Source organism: Giraffa tippelskirchi, chromosome 7 (assembly GCF_054371585.1).
Source record: "Giraffa tippelskirchi isolate mGirTip1 chromosome 7, T2T-mGirTip1v1.2.pri, whole genome shotgun sequence".
Taxonomy (NCBI): Eukaryota; Metazoa; Chordata; class Mammalia; order Artiodactyla; family Giraffidae; genus Giraffa; species Giraffa tippelskirchi.
The window spans coordinates 76,322,718-76,341,089 of NC_137281.1; the positions used below are offsets into that span (position 1 = coordinate 76,322,718).

An 18,372-nucleotide genomic window follows, 5' to 3' on the forward strand; every position below is an offset into this window, starting at 1 on the left:
CCTCTCCCTCAGCCTTCTTAATTATGTCCTGCTTCTCCTGCCTCTGAGACTAGTCTTCCTCCTTCATTTCTTTGTTCAGCTCATAAGCAGAAGTTGTCTTTGGTGCAGTCGGTTCTCTGCTCCCTGTGCCTTTGCTGCACCGTCTTCTTTCCTTGGGGATTTCAGCCGTCCGCACCATGTCAGTCTCTTCCCACCTGAGTGGACTGGATCTTGGAGTTGAAAGGCACTACTTTACCCAGCCGTTCAGTGGCATCTTCAGGTGACTGTTCACCTGGTCTGGTTGCTTGGTGTCAGAGTAATGCACCATAAACCCATCCTCTTTTCAGAACTAGCAGTCCTTCCAGAAGTTCTGATTCATATTCAAAGAAACATTTGTTAGTACCACGTATTGCATGATTCCATTTATATGAAATGTCTCAGGGTGGGCTGGAGGGTGGACTGCAAATAGTTACTGTTCAGTCGCCAAGTTGTGTCTGACTCCTTGCGACCCCATGAACTGCAGCATGCGAGGCTTCCCTGTCCCTCAAACGGTTATAGAATTTCTTTTTTGGAGGTGATGAAAATGTTCTAAAATTAGATTGTATGTATACACACATATATTTACAACACTGAATATACTAAAAACCATTGAATGGTATACTTTACAAGACTAAATTGTATGCAGAATTTATCTCAATGAAGCAGTGTTTTAAAAAGAAAATTTATTAAGTACCAATTATGAACGAGTGATTCTGAGTACTTTCTCATGTGATTGCATTTAACACTTATGTCAGTGCTTTGTCAGTGCTTCCATGACTTTTTTAGTTACTTTCTTAGAAACTGTCTTAGTGTCTGCTCCCTCTTTCTCTTCCTTTCCATTTCCAACCTCAGCTAACCCAGAAATTGTTTTTACAAATAACTTGTACCCCACTTCCTTCAGTCCACTTTTTTGTATAGTTACTATATTAATCTATAAAAAAAATCATCCCAAACAAACCCAGCACCCTGAAGATTTTTGAAAGTGAACCTCATGCTGGGAAACGAGATTGTGGTGGTTGTGGTAGTAGGGCTGGTGGTGGCCTTTCACGCCTCCGCTGGATCTAGACTTCCTGCTCCATTTGAAATGTACTGCTCGGTTTCTTTCAGTCCATCATATACATTCGTTTGTCTCAGTTTTGTGCATGGCATACTTGACCTCTGGGCTACTCTGTCAATCGAAGACTTACAAGTGCTCTTTCAAAGACCTAGTTGCAGTTTCATATTCTTTGTGAAATAAGGAATTTAAATGAGATGATTTTATGAAGTATAATAAATGGAGATAATATATGTTAAAATATAGTTTGAGCCAGATTTCTTATTTGTAATGGCAAGAATTTCTCTTAATTTGATAGCAGTTGAGATCCAATGAAAACACCTGATTTTTCTTTTTCTTTTATTTTCCATGCTTGCTCAAAACTTGTGGTTTTTTCCTTCCCTTTCAGTTTCATTGAGATATAAATGACATACAGCTCTATGTAAGTTTAAGGTGTACAGCATAATGGTTTGTATACTTACATATACATATATATGCATATATGTAAGCGTGGTACAGCACACTTACATATATCGTGAAATGATTTAATAAGTATAGCAAACATCCGTCATCTTATATAGGTACAAAATAAAAATCTTCAAAGGTTTTTCCTTGTGATGAAAGCTCTTCAGATTTACTCTTAACAATTTTCATATATAATATACAGTTCAGTTCAGTCGCTCAGTTGTGTCCGACTCTCTGCAACCCCATGAACTGCAGCATGCCAGGCCTCCCTGTCCATCACCAACTCCCGGAGTTTACCCAAACCCATGTCCATTGAGTTGGTGATGCCATCCAACCATCTCATCCTCTGTCATCCCCTTCTCCTCCTGCCCTCAATCTTTCCCAGCATCAGGGATTTTTCAAATGAGTCAGCTCTTCGCATCAGGTGGCCAAAATATTGGAGTTTCAGCCTCAACATCAGTCCTTCCAATGAACACTCAGGACTGACCTCCTTTAGGATGGATTGGTTGGATCTCCTTGCAGTCCAAGGGACTCTCAAGAGTCTTCTCCAACACCATAGTTCAAAAGCATCAATTCTTCGGCACTCAGCTTTCTTTAGAGTCCAACTCTGATATCCATACATGACTACTGGAAAAACCATATCCTTGACTAGACGGACCTTTCTTGACAAATTAATGTCTCTGCTTTTTAATAAGCTGTCTAGGTTGGTCATAACTTTCCTTCCAAGGAGTAACCGTCTTTTAATTTAATGGCTGAAGTCACCATCCGCAGTGATTTTGGAGCCCAAAAAAATAAAGTCTGCCACTGTTTCCACTGTTTTCCCATCTATTTGCCATGAAGTGATGGGACTGGATGCCATGATCTTATTTTTCTGAATGTTGAGCTTTAAGCCAACTTTTTCACTCTCCTCTTTCACTTTCATCAAGAGGCTCTTTAGTTCCTCTTCACTTTCTGCCATAAGGGTGGTGTCATCTGCATATCTGAAGTTATTGATATTTCCCCCGGCAATCTTGATTCCAGCTTGAGCTTCTTCCAGCCCAGCGTTTCTCATGATGTACTCTGCATATAAGTTAAACAAGCAGGGTGACAATATATAGCCTTGACGTACTCCTTTTCTGCTCATTATACTTGCCATGTTGTACGTTACATCTCTAGTACTTACATATGTTATAACTTGAAATCGGTACCTTTTGAAGGGGGGATTGAATCATCCAGTTCCCCTTCCCCTAACCCCCCTCCCCCTGCGCATGTAAGCTCAGATCTGATATCTTTTCCTGTGAGTGAGTCTGTTTTGAAGTATAATCGACCTGCAGCACTGTGTTCGCTCCTGGTGCACAGCATGGTGATCTGGTATTTCTGTATGTGTCAAAATGATCATCACGAGAAGTCTACCTACCATCTGTCATTATACAAAGACAGTATATTATTGACTGCATTCCCCACACTGTATCTTTTAAAAGAAAAAAGTCCTTTGAGCGGGTATGTGGCCATAGTTTATAACCACTAGGGGTCAGGCTTTTCATAAGCAGTTAATGCCCTCTTAAAGTTATCTATGCACACTGTTTTGGCTCTAGAAGTGTTAGTTTCTTTTTATTAGGCTATTCTGTGTCTCCAGCACCAGCTGAACCGTGATCTGTGGTATATTTTCATTTCATTGACAATGAATACAATTTTGATAACTTATGTTGGCATTCTGAAGTCGCACATAATTTGGAGTTAGCTAATCACTGGTGTCTAAAGTGCCAAGTACGAGCACTATGGTATCTTTGTTTTCCCTGTAGTGTCATCTTTTAATCTAAATATAAAATAATTGAAATGCAAGAATATCTCTCTTGTACCTCTTTATAGATAAGGGAACAGTTTCTTTTAGGTTATTCCCAAGCAGTGTTTTTTTATAGGCTCATGTTTTTAGAGTAGACTATTCAAAGAATTAAATACTAGTTATGGGTCAAATAACAAATGGATGAATCATAGGAGATTGTATATTAAGGGAATACAAAATTTCCTATACTTTAATTGATATAAAAGCTAGAATAACTTAGTGCGGAAGAGATAAATACATAAAACATATATTTGTATTTCCTTTGGGCCCTAGTTTTGAATAATTATTTCTTCAACTGTTAATATACCTCATACATATTAATAAAATGGTTGTTAATAGTGACTTTTTGGACTTCAGAAGAATTTTAGAAAAGGTTATTTCATTTCTTTAAAAACCAAGTTGTTTTTTTTTTTAACTTTTTTTTTTTTATAAATTTATTTATTTTAGTTGGGGGCTAAGCATTTAATTTTTTTCTATACAAAAATGTCTGTTTTGCACATACTCTTTTATTTTCTGTTGTTTGTTGTCGTTCAGTTACTAAGTTGTGTCCAACTCTTTGCGACCCCGTTGACTGCAGCACACTAGGCTCCTCTGTCCTCCACTCTCTCCTGGGATATGCTTAAATTAATGTCCATTGAGTCAGTGGTGCTATCTAACCATCTCATCCTCTGCCACCTCCTTTTCCTTCTGCCTTCAGTTTTTCCCAGCATCAGGGTCTTTTTCAATGAGTCAGCTCTGCATCAGGTGGCTGAAGTATTAAGAGCTTTAGCTTCAGCATCCGTCCTTCCAATGAATATTCAGGGTTGATTTCCTTTAGGTTTGACTGGTTTGATCTCCTTGCAGGCCAAGGGACTCTCAAGAGCCTTCTCCAGCAACACAGTTTGAAAGCATCAATTCTGCGGTGCCCAGCCTTCTTTATGGTCCAACTCACATCTGTACCTGACTACTGGAAAAACCATAGCTTTGACTGTAGGGACCTTTGTCAGCAAAGAGATGTCTCTGCTTTCTAATAATCTGTCTAGGTTTGCCATAGCAGTCACCATCTGCAGTGATTTTGGAGTCCAAGAAAATAAAATCTGTCACTGCTTCCACTTTTTCCCCCATCTATTTGCCACAAAGTGATGGTTCTGGATGCCACGATCTTAGTTTTTTGAATGTTAAGTTTCAAGCCAGGTTTTTCACTCTCCTCTTTTCACTTTCATCAAGAGGCTGTTTTGTTCCTCTTCACTTTATGCCATTAGAGTGGTATCATCTGCATATCTGAGGTTGTTGATATTTCTTCTGGCAATCTTGATTTTATCTTGTGAATCATCTAGCCTTGTATTTTGCATGATGTACTCTGCATATATGAGCACTGAAGAATTGATACTTTTGAACTGTGGTGTTGGAGAAGGCTCTTGAGAGTCCCTTGGACTGCAGGGAGATCCAACCAGTCCATCCTAAAGGAAATCAGTCCTGAATATTCATTGTAAGATATGATGCTGAAGCTGAAGCTCTAATACTTTGGTCACCTGATGCAAAGAACTGACTCATTGGAAAAGACCCTGATGCTGGGAAAGATTGAAGGCAGGAGGAGAAGGGGATGACAGAGGATGAAATGGCTGGATGGCATCACCGACTTGATGGACATGAGTTTGAACAACCTCCAGGTACTGCTGATGGACAGGGAAGCCATGGGGTCGCAAAGAGTCAGACATGGCTGAGCGACTGAACTGAACTCTGCATATAAGTTAAATGAACAGGGTGAAATATATATCTTTGTGATATTCCTTTCCCAGTTTGGAACCGTGTCCTGTTCTAACTGTTGCTTCTTGACTCACTTACAGGTTTCTCAGGAGACAAGTAAGGGGGTCTGGTATTCCCATTTCTTAAAGAATTTTCCAGAGTTTATTGTGATCCACACACTCAAAGGCTTTAGCATAGTCAATAATGTAGAAGTAGATGTTTTCTGGGATTCCCTTGCTATTTCTATGATCCAACAAATGTTGGCAATTTGATCTCTGGTTCCTCTGCCTTTTCTAAATCCAGCTTGAACATCTGAAGTTCTCAGTTCACATTCTACTGAAGCCTAGCTTGAAGGATTTTGAGCATTACCTTGCTAGCATGGGAAATGAGAGCAACTGTATGGTAGTTTATACATTCTCTGGCATTGCCCTTCTTTGGGATTGGAATGAAAACTGACCTTTTCCAGTTCTGTGGCCACTGCTGAGTTTTCCAAATTTGCTGGCATATTGAGTGCAGCACTTTCACAGCATCATCTTTTAGGATTTGAAATAGCTCAACTGGAATTCCATCACCTCCACTAGCTTTGTTCATAGTGATGCTTCCTAAGGCCCACTTGACATCGCATTCCAGGATGTCTAGCTCTAGGTGAGTGACCACACCACTGTGGTTATCTGAGGCAATAAGACCTTTTTTTGTACAGTTCTTTTGTGTATTGTTGCCACCTCTTCTTAATCTCTTCTGCTTCTATTAGGTCCTTACTCTTTCTGCCCTTTATTGTGCCATCCTTGCATGAAATATTCCCTAGATATTGCCAGTTTTCTTATATCTTATAAGACTTATATCACTATAAACTTCACTCTTCAAAACTTCTTTTGCTGCTTCCTATAAATTTTGAATCATAGTGGTTTCCTGTTTCTTCAAGTGTTTTTTAATTTCCTCTTTGATTTCTTCAATGACCCATTGTTTAGTAGCATATTATTTAGTCTCCATGTGTTTGCGGTTTTTTGAATTTTATTCTTGTAGTTGAAGTCTAATCTTACAGCATTGTGGTCAGAAAAGATGCTTGATATGATTCCAGCTTTCTTAAGTTTATTGTGGCTTGCTTTATAGCCTAACATGTGAACTATCCTGGAGAATGTTCCCAGTGCATTTGAAAAGAATGTGATTCTGCTACTTTGGATAGAATGCTTTCTATATATTTATTAACTTCATTTGGTCTATTGTGTTAAGGCCAGTGTTACCTTATTGATTTTCTGTACATTGATGTAAGTAGGGTGTTAAAGTTTGCTCCTAGTATTGGGTTGGTGTCAAATGTCTCTTTATGTGTGTTAGTGCTGTATGTACTTTGCATATTTAGGCTCTTATGTTGGGTGCATATATATTTACAACTGTTATATGTTTCTGGGTTGAACTCTTGATCATTATGTAATGTCCTTTTTTGTCTTTTGTTACTGTTTGTTTTAACCTCTATTCTGTCTGATACAAGTATTGCTCCTTCAACTTTTCCACTCTTGTTGGCAAGGAATACCTTTTTCCATCTCCTCACTTTCAGTCCATGTGTGTTACTTTAGATCTAAAGTGAATCTCTTGTAGATGGAATGTATATGAGTCTTATTTTTGTATTCAGTCAGCTGCTCTGTCTTTCGATTGGACCATTTAGTCTGTTTATGTTTAAAATAATTACTGGTAGGTATGTTCTTATTGGCATTGTGTTAATTGTTTTTCTGAATAATTTTTGTAGTTTATTTTTATTTCCTTTGCTCTCTTCCTTTGTGATTTGATGACTATCTTTAGTGTTACGTTTGAATTCCTTTCTTTCATGTGTGTATCAATTACACACTTTTGGTTTGTTGTTACTATGAGGCTTATATATAGCAATCTATATAAGTTTGAACACATTTTAACAACTCTGGAATTTTACTCTCCCATCACATTTACATCATATTTTACATCTTATTTCGTGTATTCCTTAGCTAATGATTGTGAATATAGATAATTTTCCTGCTTTTGTCTTTCAAGCTTTACTGGTGGTATAAGTGGTTAATTTACTACCTTTATGCTTGTCTTTGCCAGTGAGATTTTTCCTTTTGTAATTTTCATATTTCTAGTAGTGGCCCTTTCTGTGTTGAGAAGTCTCTAGCATTTCTTGTAAATCTGGTTTTGTGTTGTTGAATTCTTTTAGCTTTTGCGTGTCTGTAAAATTTTTGGTCTCTCCTTCAAATAGGGAGGGAAACCTTGGTGAGTAGTCTTAGTTGCAGGTTTGTCCCATTCATCACTTTAAATATATTGTACTACTCCCTCCACCCTGTAGAGTTTCTCTTCAAAAGTAAGCTGATAGCCTTATGGGAGTTTCCTTGTATGTAATTTGTTTCTTTTCTCTTGTTGCTTTTAATACTCTCTTTTATCTTGACTTTTGCTATTTTAATTACAGTGTGTCTTCCTAGTCCTCTTTAAGTTGATCCTCTCTGGGGCTACTTCCTTGACCTAGATGTCTGTTTCTTTTCTCAGAGAAGGGAAGTTTTCAGCGATTATGTCTTCAAATATGTTCTCTGCCCCCTTTTTCTCTTTTCCTTCTGTGAAAGGGACCTCTATGAAGTGAAGGTTAGTACGTTTGATGTTGATTTCAAGGTCTTTTAACTGTCCTCATTTTTTAAAATTCTTTTTTTTTTCTGTTCAGTTTGAGTGATTCCACTGCTGTCTCTTCGTGTTCTCTGATTTGTTCCCCTCATCATCTAACCTACTATTCATTCCTTGTAGTGTAGTTTTAATTTCAGTTACTGTATCTCCAGCTCTGTTTGATTATTCTTTGTATTTTCTAACTCTTTGTTAATCTTATCACTGCCCTACATTCTTTAGTATGATCATTACCTTAAATTATTTTTTGGGTAGATTGCCTTTCTCCACTTTACTTATTTTTTTCCTTTGGGGTTTTATCATATTGTTGAAACATATTCCTCCATTACCTCATTTTGGCTAATTTACTGTTTCATTTCTGTATATTTGGTAGGTTTGTTACATTTCTTGATCTTAGAGAAGTGGCGTTATGTAGGAAACCCTACATGTCCCAGCAGTGCACTCCCCTCTGATGACCAGAGCTATATGATCTGGGGTTTCCCCCTATGTAGCTTGCATGGGCCCTTTCATTGTTGTGTAGTTACTACTGTGGGCAGTCTGGTAGACATGGCTGGCCCTCAGTCTGGTTGGTTGCTATGCCTTGCCTTGTGTAGAGGCTGTCAGCCACTGGTGGGCCAGGCTGTGTCACGTGGTGGCTGATTACAAAGCCCCGGGGGTCCCAGGACTAGTTGTGTGTCATGTTGGCTGGTTTGTGTGCTGGATGTTCGAGATCCCATGTTGGCCTTCTGTTAGATGGGGCCGGTTTCTGACATAAGTGTTTGCCAGGTGCCTGGTGTTTGGAAGCTGGTGTTGGCCCTCTTTTGGGTGGGATTGGAGCCCAAGGAGTCCCAGGTCTGGTGCTGGCCCACTGGTGAATGTAGGTGGGTCCTAGGTCTTTGATTGCAGAACAAGGACATCCAACTAGAGTCAGCCTATTTGTGAATGGGACCAGGATACAGGGCGTCCCAGGGCTAGCGCTGTGTCAGTGGAGGATGGACTCAAGTTCTGGGGTCTTTGACTGCATGGCTGTGGAGATCTGGGGATTGATGTCAACCAGTGGTTTGTGGGGCTGGGTCCTGAGTTAGCTGGGGGCTCAGAGGAGTCTATGGCTTCTGGTCTGGTGGTGCGTTAGGCTGTGTCCACCTCTTAGTAGCTTGGCCTGAGGTGTCCTAGTTCTGGTGCTGACAGGTTGTTGGGTTGGGTCAGGTCCTGGCCCTGATAAGCAAGGAGGAGGATTCCAAACTGGCATTTTCTTTTACCAGTGTCCTTGTGGTGGCACAAGTTCCCCAAATTGGCTGCCACCAGCATCTGTGTCCCCAAGGTTAGTTCCATTTGCCTGCTGTGTCTCCAGGAGGCTCTCCAAGAGGGTCCTACCCAAGCTCTTTTCAAATTACTGCTTCTGCCCTGGGTCTCAAACCAAGTGGCATTTTGTATGAGCCCTTTAAGAGCAAAGTCTCTTTGCTGGGAGAGATATCAACAACCTCAGATATGCAGATGATACTAAAGGCAGAAAGTGAAGGGCAACTAAAGAGCCTCTTAATGAGGATGAAAGAGCGGAGTGTAAAAGCTGGCTTAAAACTCAACATTCAGAAAACGAAGATCATGGCATCCAGTCTCATCACTTCATGGAAAATAGAAGGGGAAAAAGTGAAAGCTGTAACAGATTTTGTTTTCTTGAACTCCAAAATCACTGCGGATGGTGACTTCAGCCATGAAATTCAGATGCTTGCTCCTTGGAAGAAAAGCTATGACCAACTTAGACAGCTTATTGAAAAACAGAGACATTACTTTGCCTACAAAGATCCGTCTAGTCAAAGTTTTGGTTTTTCCAGTAGTCATGTATGGATCTGAGAGTTGGACCATAAAGAAGGCTAAGCACAGAAGAATTGATGCTTTCAAATTGTGGTGCTGGAGAAGACTCTTGAGAGTCCCTTGGACAGCAAGGAGATAAAACCAGTCAGTCCTAAAGGAATATTCATTGGAATGACTGATCCTGAAGCTGAAGCTCCAGTACCTTGGCCACCTGATGCAAAGAGATGACTCACTGAAAAAGACCCTGATGCTTGGAAAGATTGAAGGCAAAAGAAGAAGGGAGTGGCAGAGGATGAGATGGTTATATAACATCAGTGATTCAGTGGACCTGAATTTGAGCAAATTCCAGAAGATAGGATAGTGAAGGACAAGGAAGCCTGGTGTGCTGCAGTTCATGGGGTCGCAAAGAGTCGGACATGACTTAGTGACTGAACAACGACATCAACAACTCTGTTTCCTACAGCCCTCTGGCTCTTCAGAAAGCAAGCCTTGCTGGCCTTCAAAACCAAATGTTCTGGGGGCTCACCTTCCCTGTGCAGGAACCCAGTGTGGGACTTGACCACCTCACTTCTCAGGGAGAATCTCTGTGATTCTAATTATCCTCCCATTTATTGGTCACCCACCCAGGGTTTTAGGCCTTGACTGTACTGCATCTGTGCCTCCATTACCTATCTTCATTTGCTTCCTTCTTTATATCTTTAGTTTTAGTAGATCTTTTCTGCTAGTCTTCAGGTATTTCTCATTAATAGTTGGTCTGTAAGTAGCTCTAAGTTGGGTTCACCTGTGGGAGGAAATGAGCTCAGCATTTCCCTTCTCTGCCACCCAAGAAGATAGTTTCTTGATATGGTGTTCCGGAAGCTTTAATGGAAATAATACATGTGGATTGTTTTGTTTAAAGTACCATGATTTTTTAAATTTCCACAGTATATAATATTTTGTGTGTCATTCAACCACATTGTACACTAAGATATTTTTGAAGATAAATGAAGGATGCAGAATTCTTTCTGGAGTTGTGTCTCACATGTTGGACTTCCCAGGTGGCACTAGTGGTAAAAAACTCACCTGCCAATGCAGGAGATGTAAGAGACATGAGTTTGATCCCTGGTTCGGGAAGATCCCCTGGAGGAGGGCATGGCAACCCACTCCAGAGAATCCCATGGACAGAGAGAGGAGCTTGGCAGGCTACAGTCCATAGGGTCAAAAAGAGTTGGACACGACTGAAGCAACTTAGCATGAATGTGACACTTTGGCAGACATTTTAAAGTTTATTTTGAGTTTTACTAGTCTAGCATGTTCTCATTTGATCCTCAGGAAAACTCTGAGACATAGGAAGTATTCTTTGTTGTATTGGAAGTAAACTTGAGGTTTTGAGTGGTGTCCAGCCCTGTAGAAAGTAGTGGAATCAGTAGATATAAAATCTAGTGTCTTTTCTGTGGTACTCCTAGGACTAAATATGTAGGTTAGTGCAGTTCTTATAAGCAGAAGAAATAGCAAGTATTTCAGTTCTTCAGGTTTTGTTTTTAATTCCATTGCTTTATCTTAAAGCTGTATTCTTGGTTTCTTAAGGAATTAATAGGTATCACTGAAACATAACAGGGAAATGGTAAGCTTTTTGAGATGTTGAACCTTATAAGTAGCCCATCATCTTTCTGGGACACTGAGATGAAGAATCACCCCTTTCACATGGATATTGTGGATTTAATGCAGTATTTGAGCATTGTGTACTGATACATAGGTACTGTTTTCCCTCTAGGTGGCTCTCTGGGTCTGTACAGATATAGATCATTGAGAAATGTGTTATTCCTACCTTTATTTTCCCTCTCTGCTCTGTGGGGCTATGAGTTACATTTTAAGTAATTAAACCATAAAGTCCACTAGTATATAATATCAGCCACTCAATTTAATATAAATTTGAAAAAAGGAATAAGCAAGTTAGAACAAATGTTTGTTAATTACATGTCCATAAATTGAGGGGGGGGAGGGTAAAGGGGAAAGACAGATAAGTAAAAAAGGTTTATTAGATTTCTGTAATACATTTAATTTATAGGATGTAACTATATGTATTCATGAGATAAATTTCTTGAACATAGGTGTAGTAATTTATCTGTACATTTATTTTTTACAAAAACACTTGGTTTGGAAAGGAATAAAAATAGTGCCATATTTATGATACTGCCTTGATACTAAAAGAATCTTAAGATTCAACCGTATATGTATTTGTCAGTGCTCTTTCTCCCTGACCCTTTAGTACTTCGATCCATAGTAATATGGCATTTGCTTCTGCTACTGTATCAGAAGAACTGGGGGCTTTTACCCCTTTATTCCCCTAACAGCTCTTCATTCCTTAACTACTTTCTTCCCTTGGGATCTGTGAAGAGATCCCTGGTTTTTCTCCTTTCTCTCTTAATCATTTCTTGTTGTTACGAGTATGTTTTAAATATAGGTGCCTTAACAGGCTTCGGTACTTGATTTTCTTTTCTGTCTGGTTTATGTGTTCTCTCACCATGCACAGTTAGATGATGTCAGAGTTGCAGCTACCATTTATGTGCCATTGGTTTCCAAGTCCCTGTCTCTAGTCCATTTCTGTCTAGCTTCCAACCAAATTTTTACCTGTCTGCCATGGCACTCTTATAATAGGTATTCAATAAACATTTGTGCAATGGATGAATGCTTAGAACTTAGCGTCTGCTCTCCCACTAAAATGACCTATCCTCTCTATTCTCTTGAAACAATTTCTCAGCATCTAAGCTTAACTTGAAAGTATTTGACTCCTTCTTCTTTCCCTCACTCTGCACTTATCCACAATTACCAGTTCCTGTGTGTTTGAGCTTGGAGAAAGGGCTGACTTGGATGCACTGCCCCCATCCTCCAAACCTGCTTTGATGACATTCTAGTCAGGCTTCTAATTTAGGCCTTAATCACAAGGCAGTGTAAGTACAAGTTCACTTTTCTGTCTCAACTTTCTTCCCCCAAGTTTGTAGGCATGTAATAAATAAATATTTGTTCTAATATGTTTTGTTGTTATTTCCTTTCTCAAATTTGTATTAGATTGAGTGGCTGATGTTATGGATTGATGTGCTTCATAGTTTATGCATCTTAGAAAGAGATACTAATAGAGTATTTTTGAACCCTGCTTGTACGAATCTAAGATTTGAGTTATGAATCAGTATGGACAGATAGTTCTCAGTAGTGTTTCTTCTTAAATCCTTTAAGACCTGACCATACACAAAATGTTAAATAGTGTACAGAGTGAATAGCAGAAGTATTTTTAAGGATATACATATTGCTTGGTACATTAAATGATAAATGATACCATTTGATATGTAGGGTCAGTGGTATATATGCAGCCAACATAGAAATAGGTAAGGTATTTTCTTGGCATTGTCTAGGGTATTAAGTTAATGTATTTAAGTCAGAATGTCTGTTGTTATGTTTTTTGTTGTTCAGTTGCTCGGTCGTGTCCGACTCTTTGTGACCTCATGGACTGCAGCATGCCAGACTTCCCTGTCCTTCCCTACCTCCTGGAGTTAGCTCAAACTCATGTCCATTGAGTTGGTGATGCCATCCAACCATCTCATCCTCTGTCATCCCCTTCTCCTCCCGCCTTCAGTCTTTCCCAGCATCAGGGTCTTTTTCAATGAGTCAGTTCTTTGCATCATGTGGCCAAAGTATTGGAGCTTCAGCATCAGTCTTTCCAATGAATATTCAGGACTGATCTCCTCTAGGATGGACTGGTTTGATCTTCTTAGAGTCCAAGGGACTCGCAAGAGTCTTCTCCAACACCACAGTTCAAAAGCATCAATTATTTGGTGCTCAGCCTTCTTTATGGTCCAACTTGCACATCCATACATGACTACTGGAAAAACCATAGCTTTGAATAGAAGTACCTTTGCTGGCAAAGTAATGTCTCTGCTTTTTATCTAGGTTTGTCATAAATTTGCTTCCAAGGAGCAAGTGTCCGAATTTCATGGCTATAGTCACAGTCTACAGGGATTTTGGAGGCCAAGAAAGTATAGTTTCTCACTGTTTCCATTGTTTCCCCACCTATTTGCCGTGACGTGATGGAACTGGATGCCATGATCTTAGTTTTTTGAATGTTGAATTTCAAGCCAGCATTTTCACTCTCCTCTTTCATCCTCATTAAGAGACTCTTTAGTTCCTCTTCACTTTCTGTCATAAGAGTGCTGTCATCCACATGTCTGAGGTTATTGATATTTCTCCTGACAATCTTGATTTCAGCTTGTGATTCATCCAGCCCAGCATTTCACATGATGTACTCTGCATATAAGTTAAATAAATAGGTGACAATATACAGCCTTGACACACTTCTTTCTTAATTTTGAACCAGTCTGTTGTTCCATGTTCGGTTTTAACTGGTGCTTCTTGACCTGAATATAGGTTTCTCAGGAGGTAGGTAAGGTGGTCTGGTATTCCTATGTCTTAAAGAATTTTTCACAGTTTGTTGCATTCCACACAATCAAAGGCTTTACCATAGTCAATAAAGCAGAAGTAGATGTTTTTCTGGAATTCTCTTGCTTTTTCTGTTATCCAGCGAATGTTGGCAATTTGATCTTTGGTTCCTCTGCCTTTTCTAAATCCAGCTTGTACATCTGGAAGTTTTCAGTTCATGTACTGTTGAAGCCTAACTTGAAGGATTGTTTAGTTTTCTGTGATTGTGGTTATCAGTCTGTCTGCTCTCTGATGGAGAAGGATAAGAGGCTTATGGAAGCTTCCTGATGGGAGTGACTGACTGAGTGGGAAAATGGGTCTTGTTCTGATGGGCGGGCCCATGCTCAATAAATCTTTAACCAATTTTCTGTTGAAGGGCGGAGCTGTGTTCCTTCCCTGTTATTTGACCTGAGGCCAAACTATGGTAGAGGTAATGAAGATAACAGTGACCTCCTTCAAAAGGTCCCAGGCACGCACTGCTACCCTCAGTGCCCCCAACCCTGCAGCAGGCCACCACCAACCTATGCCTCTGCCAGAGACTCCTGAACTCTCATGGGCAAGTTTGGGTCAGTCTTTTGTGGGGTCATTGCTCCTTTCTCCTGCACACAGGGTTCTCTTTGTGCCCTCCAAGAGTCTGTTTCCCTAGTCCTGTGTAAGTTCTGGCGGCTCTATGGTGGGTTAATGGTGACCCTCTCCAAGAGGGCTTATGACATCCATACTCAGGTCTACTGCACCCAGAGCCCCTGTCCCCACATCAGTCCACTGCTGACCCGTACCTCCTCAGGAGACACCCAAACACAGTTCTGTCTCAGTCTCTGTGGGGTCTCTGGGTTCTGGTGCACACAAGGTATGTTTGAGGCTTCTGAGCACCTCTGGCAAGTACCATGGGGTTTGGTTCTAAATGCAGTTTCACAGCAGACAGACTGAAAACCACAGTCACGGAAAACTAACCAATCTGATCACATGGACCACAGCCTTGTCTAACTCAATGAAACTATGAGCCATGCCGTTTAGGGCCACTCAAGACCGATGGGTCATGGTGAAGAGTTCTGACAAAAAGTGGTCCACTGGAGAAGGAAATGGCAAACCACTTCAGTATTCTTGCCTTGAGAACCCCATGAACAGTATAAAAAGGCAAAAAGATAAGACACTGAAAGATGAACTCTGCAGGTTGGTAGGTGCCCAATATGCAACTGGAGATCGTGGAGAACTAACTCCAGAAAGAATGAAGAGACGGAGCCAAAGCAAAAACAACACCCAGTTGTGGATGTCTGGTGAATGGAAGTAAAGCCTGATGCTGTAAATAGCAATATTTCATAGGAACCTGGAATGTTAGGTCTACGAACCAAGGCAAATTGGAAGTGGTCAAACAGGAGAGGGCAAGAGTGAATGTCGACATTTTAGGAATCAGTGAACTAAAATGGACTGGAATGGGTGAATTTAACTCAGATGACCATTATATCTACTACTGTGGGCAAGAATCCCTTAGAAGAAATGGAGTAGCCGTCATAGTCAACGAAAGAGTCCGAAATGCAGTACTTGGATGCAGTCTCAAAAACGACAGACTGATCTCTGTTTGTTTCCAAGGCAAACCATTCAATATCACAGTAATCCGAGCGTATGCCCCGACCAGTAATGCTGAAGAAGCTGAAATTGAACGGTTCTTTGAAGACCTACAAGACATTCTAGAACTAACACCCAAAAAAGACATCCTTTTTTATAGGGTACTGGAATGCAAAAGTAGGAAGTCAAGAAATACCTGGAGTAATGGGCAGATTTGGCCTTGGAGTACAGAATGAAACAGGACAAAGGCTAGCAGAGTTTTGTGAAGAGAACGCACTGGTCATAGCAAACACCCTCTTCCAACAACACAAGAGAAGACTCTACACATGGACATCACCAGATGGTCAATACCAAAATCAGATTGATTATATTCTTTGCAGCCAAAGATGGAGAAGCTCGATACAGTCAGCAAAAATAATCCAGGAGCTGACTGTGGCTCAGATCATGAACTCTTTATTGCCAAATTCAGACTTAAATTGAAGAAAGTAGGGAAAACCACTAGGCCATTCAGGTATGACCCTAAATCAAATCCCTTACAATTTTATAGTGGATTGATAAATAGATTCAAGGGATCAGATCTGATAGACAGAGTGCCTGAAGAACTTTGGACAGAGGTTCGTGACATTGTACAGGAGGCAGTGATCAAGACCATTCCCAAGAAAAAGAACTGCAACAAGGCAAAATGGTTGTCTAAGGAGGCCTTACAAACAGCTATGAAAAGAAGAGAAGCGAAAGGCAAAGAAGAAAAGGAAAGATATAACCCTTTGAATACAGAGTTCCAGAGAATGGCAAGGAGAGATAAGAAAGCCTTCCTCAGTGATCAATGTGAAGAAATAGAGGAAAATAATAGAATGGGAAAGACTAGAGATCTCTTCAAGAAAATTAGAGATACCAAGGGAACTTTTCATGCAAAGATGGGCACAATAAAGGACAGAAATGATACTAACAAAAGCATAAGATATTAAGAAGTAGAAAGAATACACAGAAGAACTATACGAAAAAGATCTTAATGACCCACATAACCACGATGGTGTGATCACTCACCTAGAGCCAGACATCTTGGAATGTGAAGTCAAGTTAGCCTTAGGAAGCATTACTATGAACAAAGCTAGTGGAAGTGACGGAATTCCAGTTGAGCTATTTCAAATCCTAAAAAATGATGCTGTGAAAGCTCTGCACTCAATATGCCAACAAATTTGGAAAACTCAGCAGTGGCCACAGGACTGGAAAAGGTCAGTTTTCACTCCAGTCCCAAAGAAAGGCAATGCCAAAGAATGCTCAAACTACTGCACAATTGCACTCATCTCACATGCTACCAAAGTAAAGCTCAAAATTCTCCAAGCCAGGCTTCAACAGTACGTGAACTGTGAACTTCCAGATGTTCAAGCTGGATTTACAAAAAGCAGAGGAACCAGAAATCAAATTGCCAGCATCTGTTGGATCACTGAAAAAGCAAGAAAGTTCCAGAAAAACATCTATTTCTGCTTTATTAAAAAAGCCTTTGGCTGTGTGGATCACAGCAAACTGTGGAAAATTCTGAAATAGATGGGAATACCAGACCACCTGACTTGCCTCCTGAGAAATCTGTATGCAAGTCAAGAAACAACAGTTAGAACTGGACATGGAACAACAGACTGGTTCCAAATCTGGAAGGGAGTACGTCAAGGCTGTATATTGTCACCCTGTTTATTTAGTTTATATGCAGAGTACATCATGAGAAATGCTGGACTGGATGAAGCACAAGCTGGAATCAAGATTGCTGGGAGAAATATCAATAACCTCAGGTATGCAGATGACAGTACCCTTATGGCAGAAAGTGAAGAGGAACTAAAGAGCCTCTTGATGAAAGTGAAAGAGAAGAGCGAAAAAGCTGGCTTAAAACTCAACATTCAGAAAACTAAGATCACGACACCTGGTCCCATCACTTCATGGCAAATGGATGGGGAAACGGTGGAAACAGTGAGAGGCTTTATTTTTTGGGGCTCCAAAATCACTGCAGATGGTGACTGAAGTCATGAAATTAAAAGGTGCTTGCTCCTTACAAGAAAAGTTATGACCAACCTAGACAGCTTATTAAAAAGCAGAGACATTACTTTGCCGATAAAGTCCGTGTAGTCAAAGCTATGATTTTTCCAGTAGTCATATATGGATATGAGAGTTGGACTGTAAAGAAAGTTGAGCGCCGGAGAATTGATGCTTTTGAACTGTGGTGTTGGAGACGACTCTTGAGAGTCCCTTGGACAGCAAGGAGATCCACCAGTCCATCCTAAAGGAGATCAGTCCTGGGTGTTCATTGGAAGAACTGATGCTGAAGCTGAAACTCCAATACTTTGGCCACGTGATGTGAAGAACTGACTCACTGGAAAAGTCCCTGATGCTGGGAAAGATTGAAGGCAGGAGGAGAAGGGGACAACAGAGGATGAGATGGTTGGATGGCATCGCTGACTCAGTGGCCATGAGTTTGAGTAAACTCTAGGAGTTGGTGATGGACAGGAAGGCCTGGAGTGCTGCAGTCCATGGGGTTGGACATGACTAAGTGCCTGAACTGAATTGAACTTGAAGGATTTTGAGCATGACCTTGCTAGCATGTGAAATGAGTGCAATGGTGCAGTAGTTTGAACATTCTTTGACATTGCCCTTCTTTGGTATTGAAATGAAAACTGACCTTTTCCAGTTCTGTGGCCACTGCTGAGTTTTCCAAATTTACTGGCATCTTGAGTGCAACATTAACAGCATCATCTTTAGGATTTGAAATAGCTCAACTGGAATTCCATCACCTCCACTAGCTTTGTTTGTAGTGATGCTTCGTAAGGCCCATTTGTCTTCACACTCCAGGTTGTCTGGCTCTAGGTGAGTGATCACACCATTGTGG

At 40.4% G+C, this 18,372-nt stretch overlaps 1 protein-coding gene across 12 annotated transcripts in view; it reads left to right on the plus strand.

The window, feature by feature from the left end:
- The window catches only part of SCAMP1 (secretory carrier membrane protein 1), a 150,007-nt gene that overhangs the window by 102,875 nt on the left and 28,760 nt on the right, over window positions 1-18,372 (plus strand). The gene's annotated exons all lie outside the window — the stretch shown is intronic.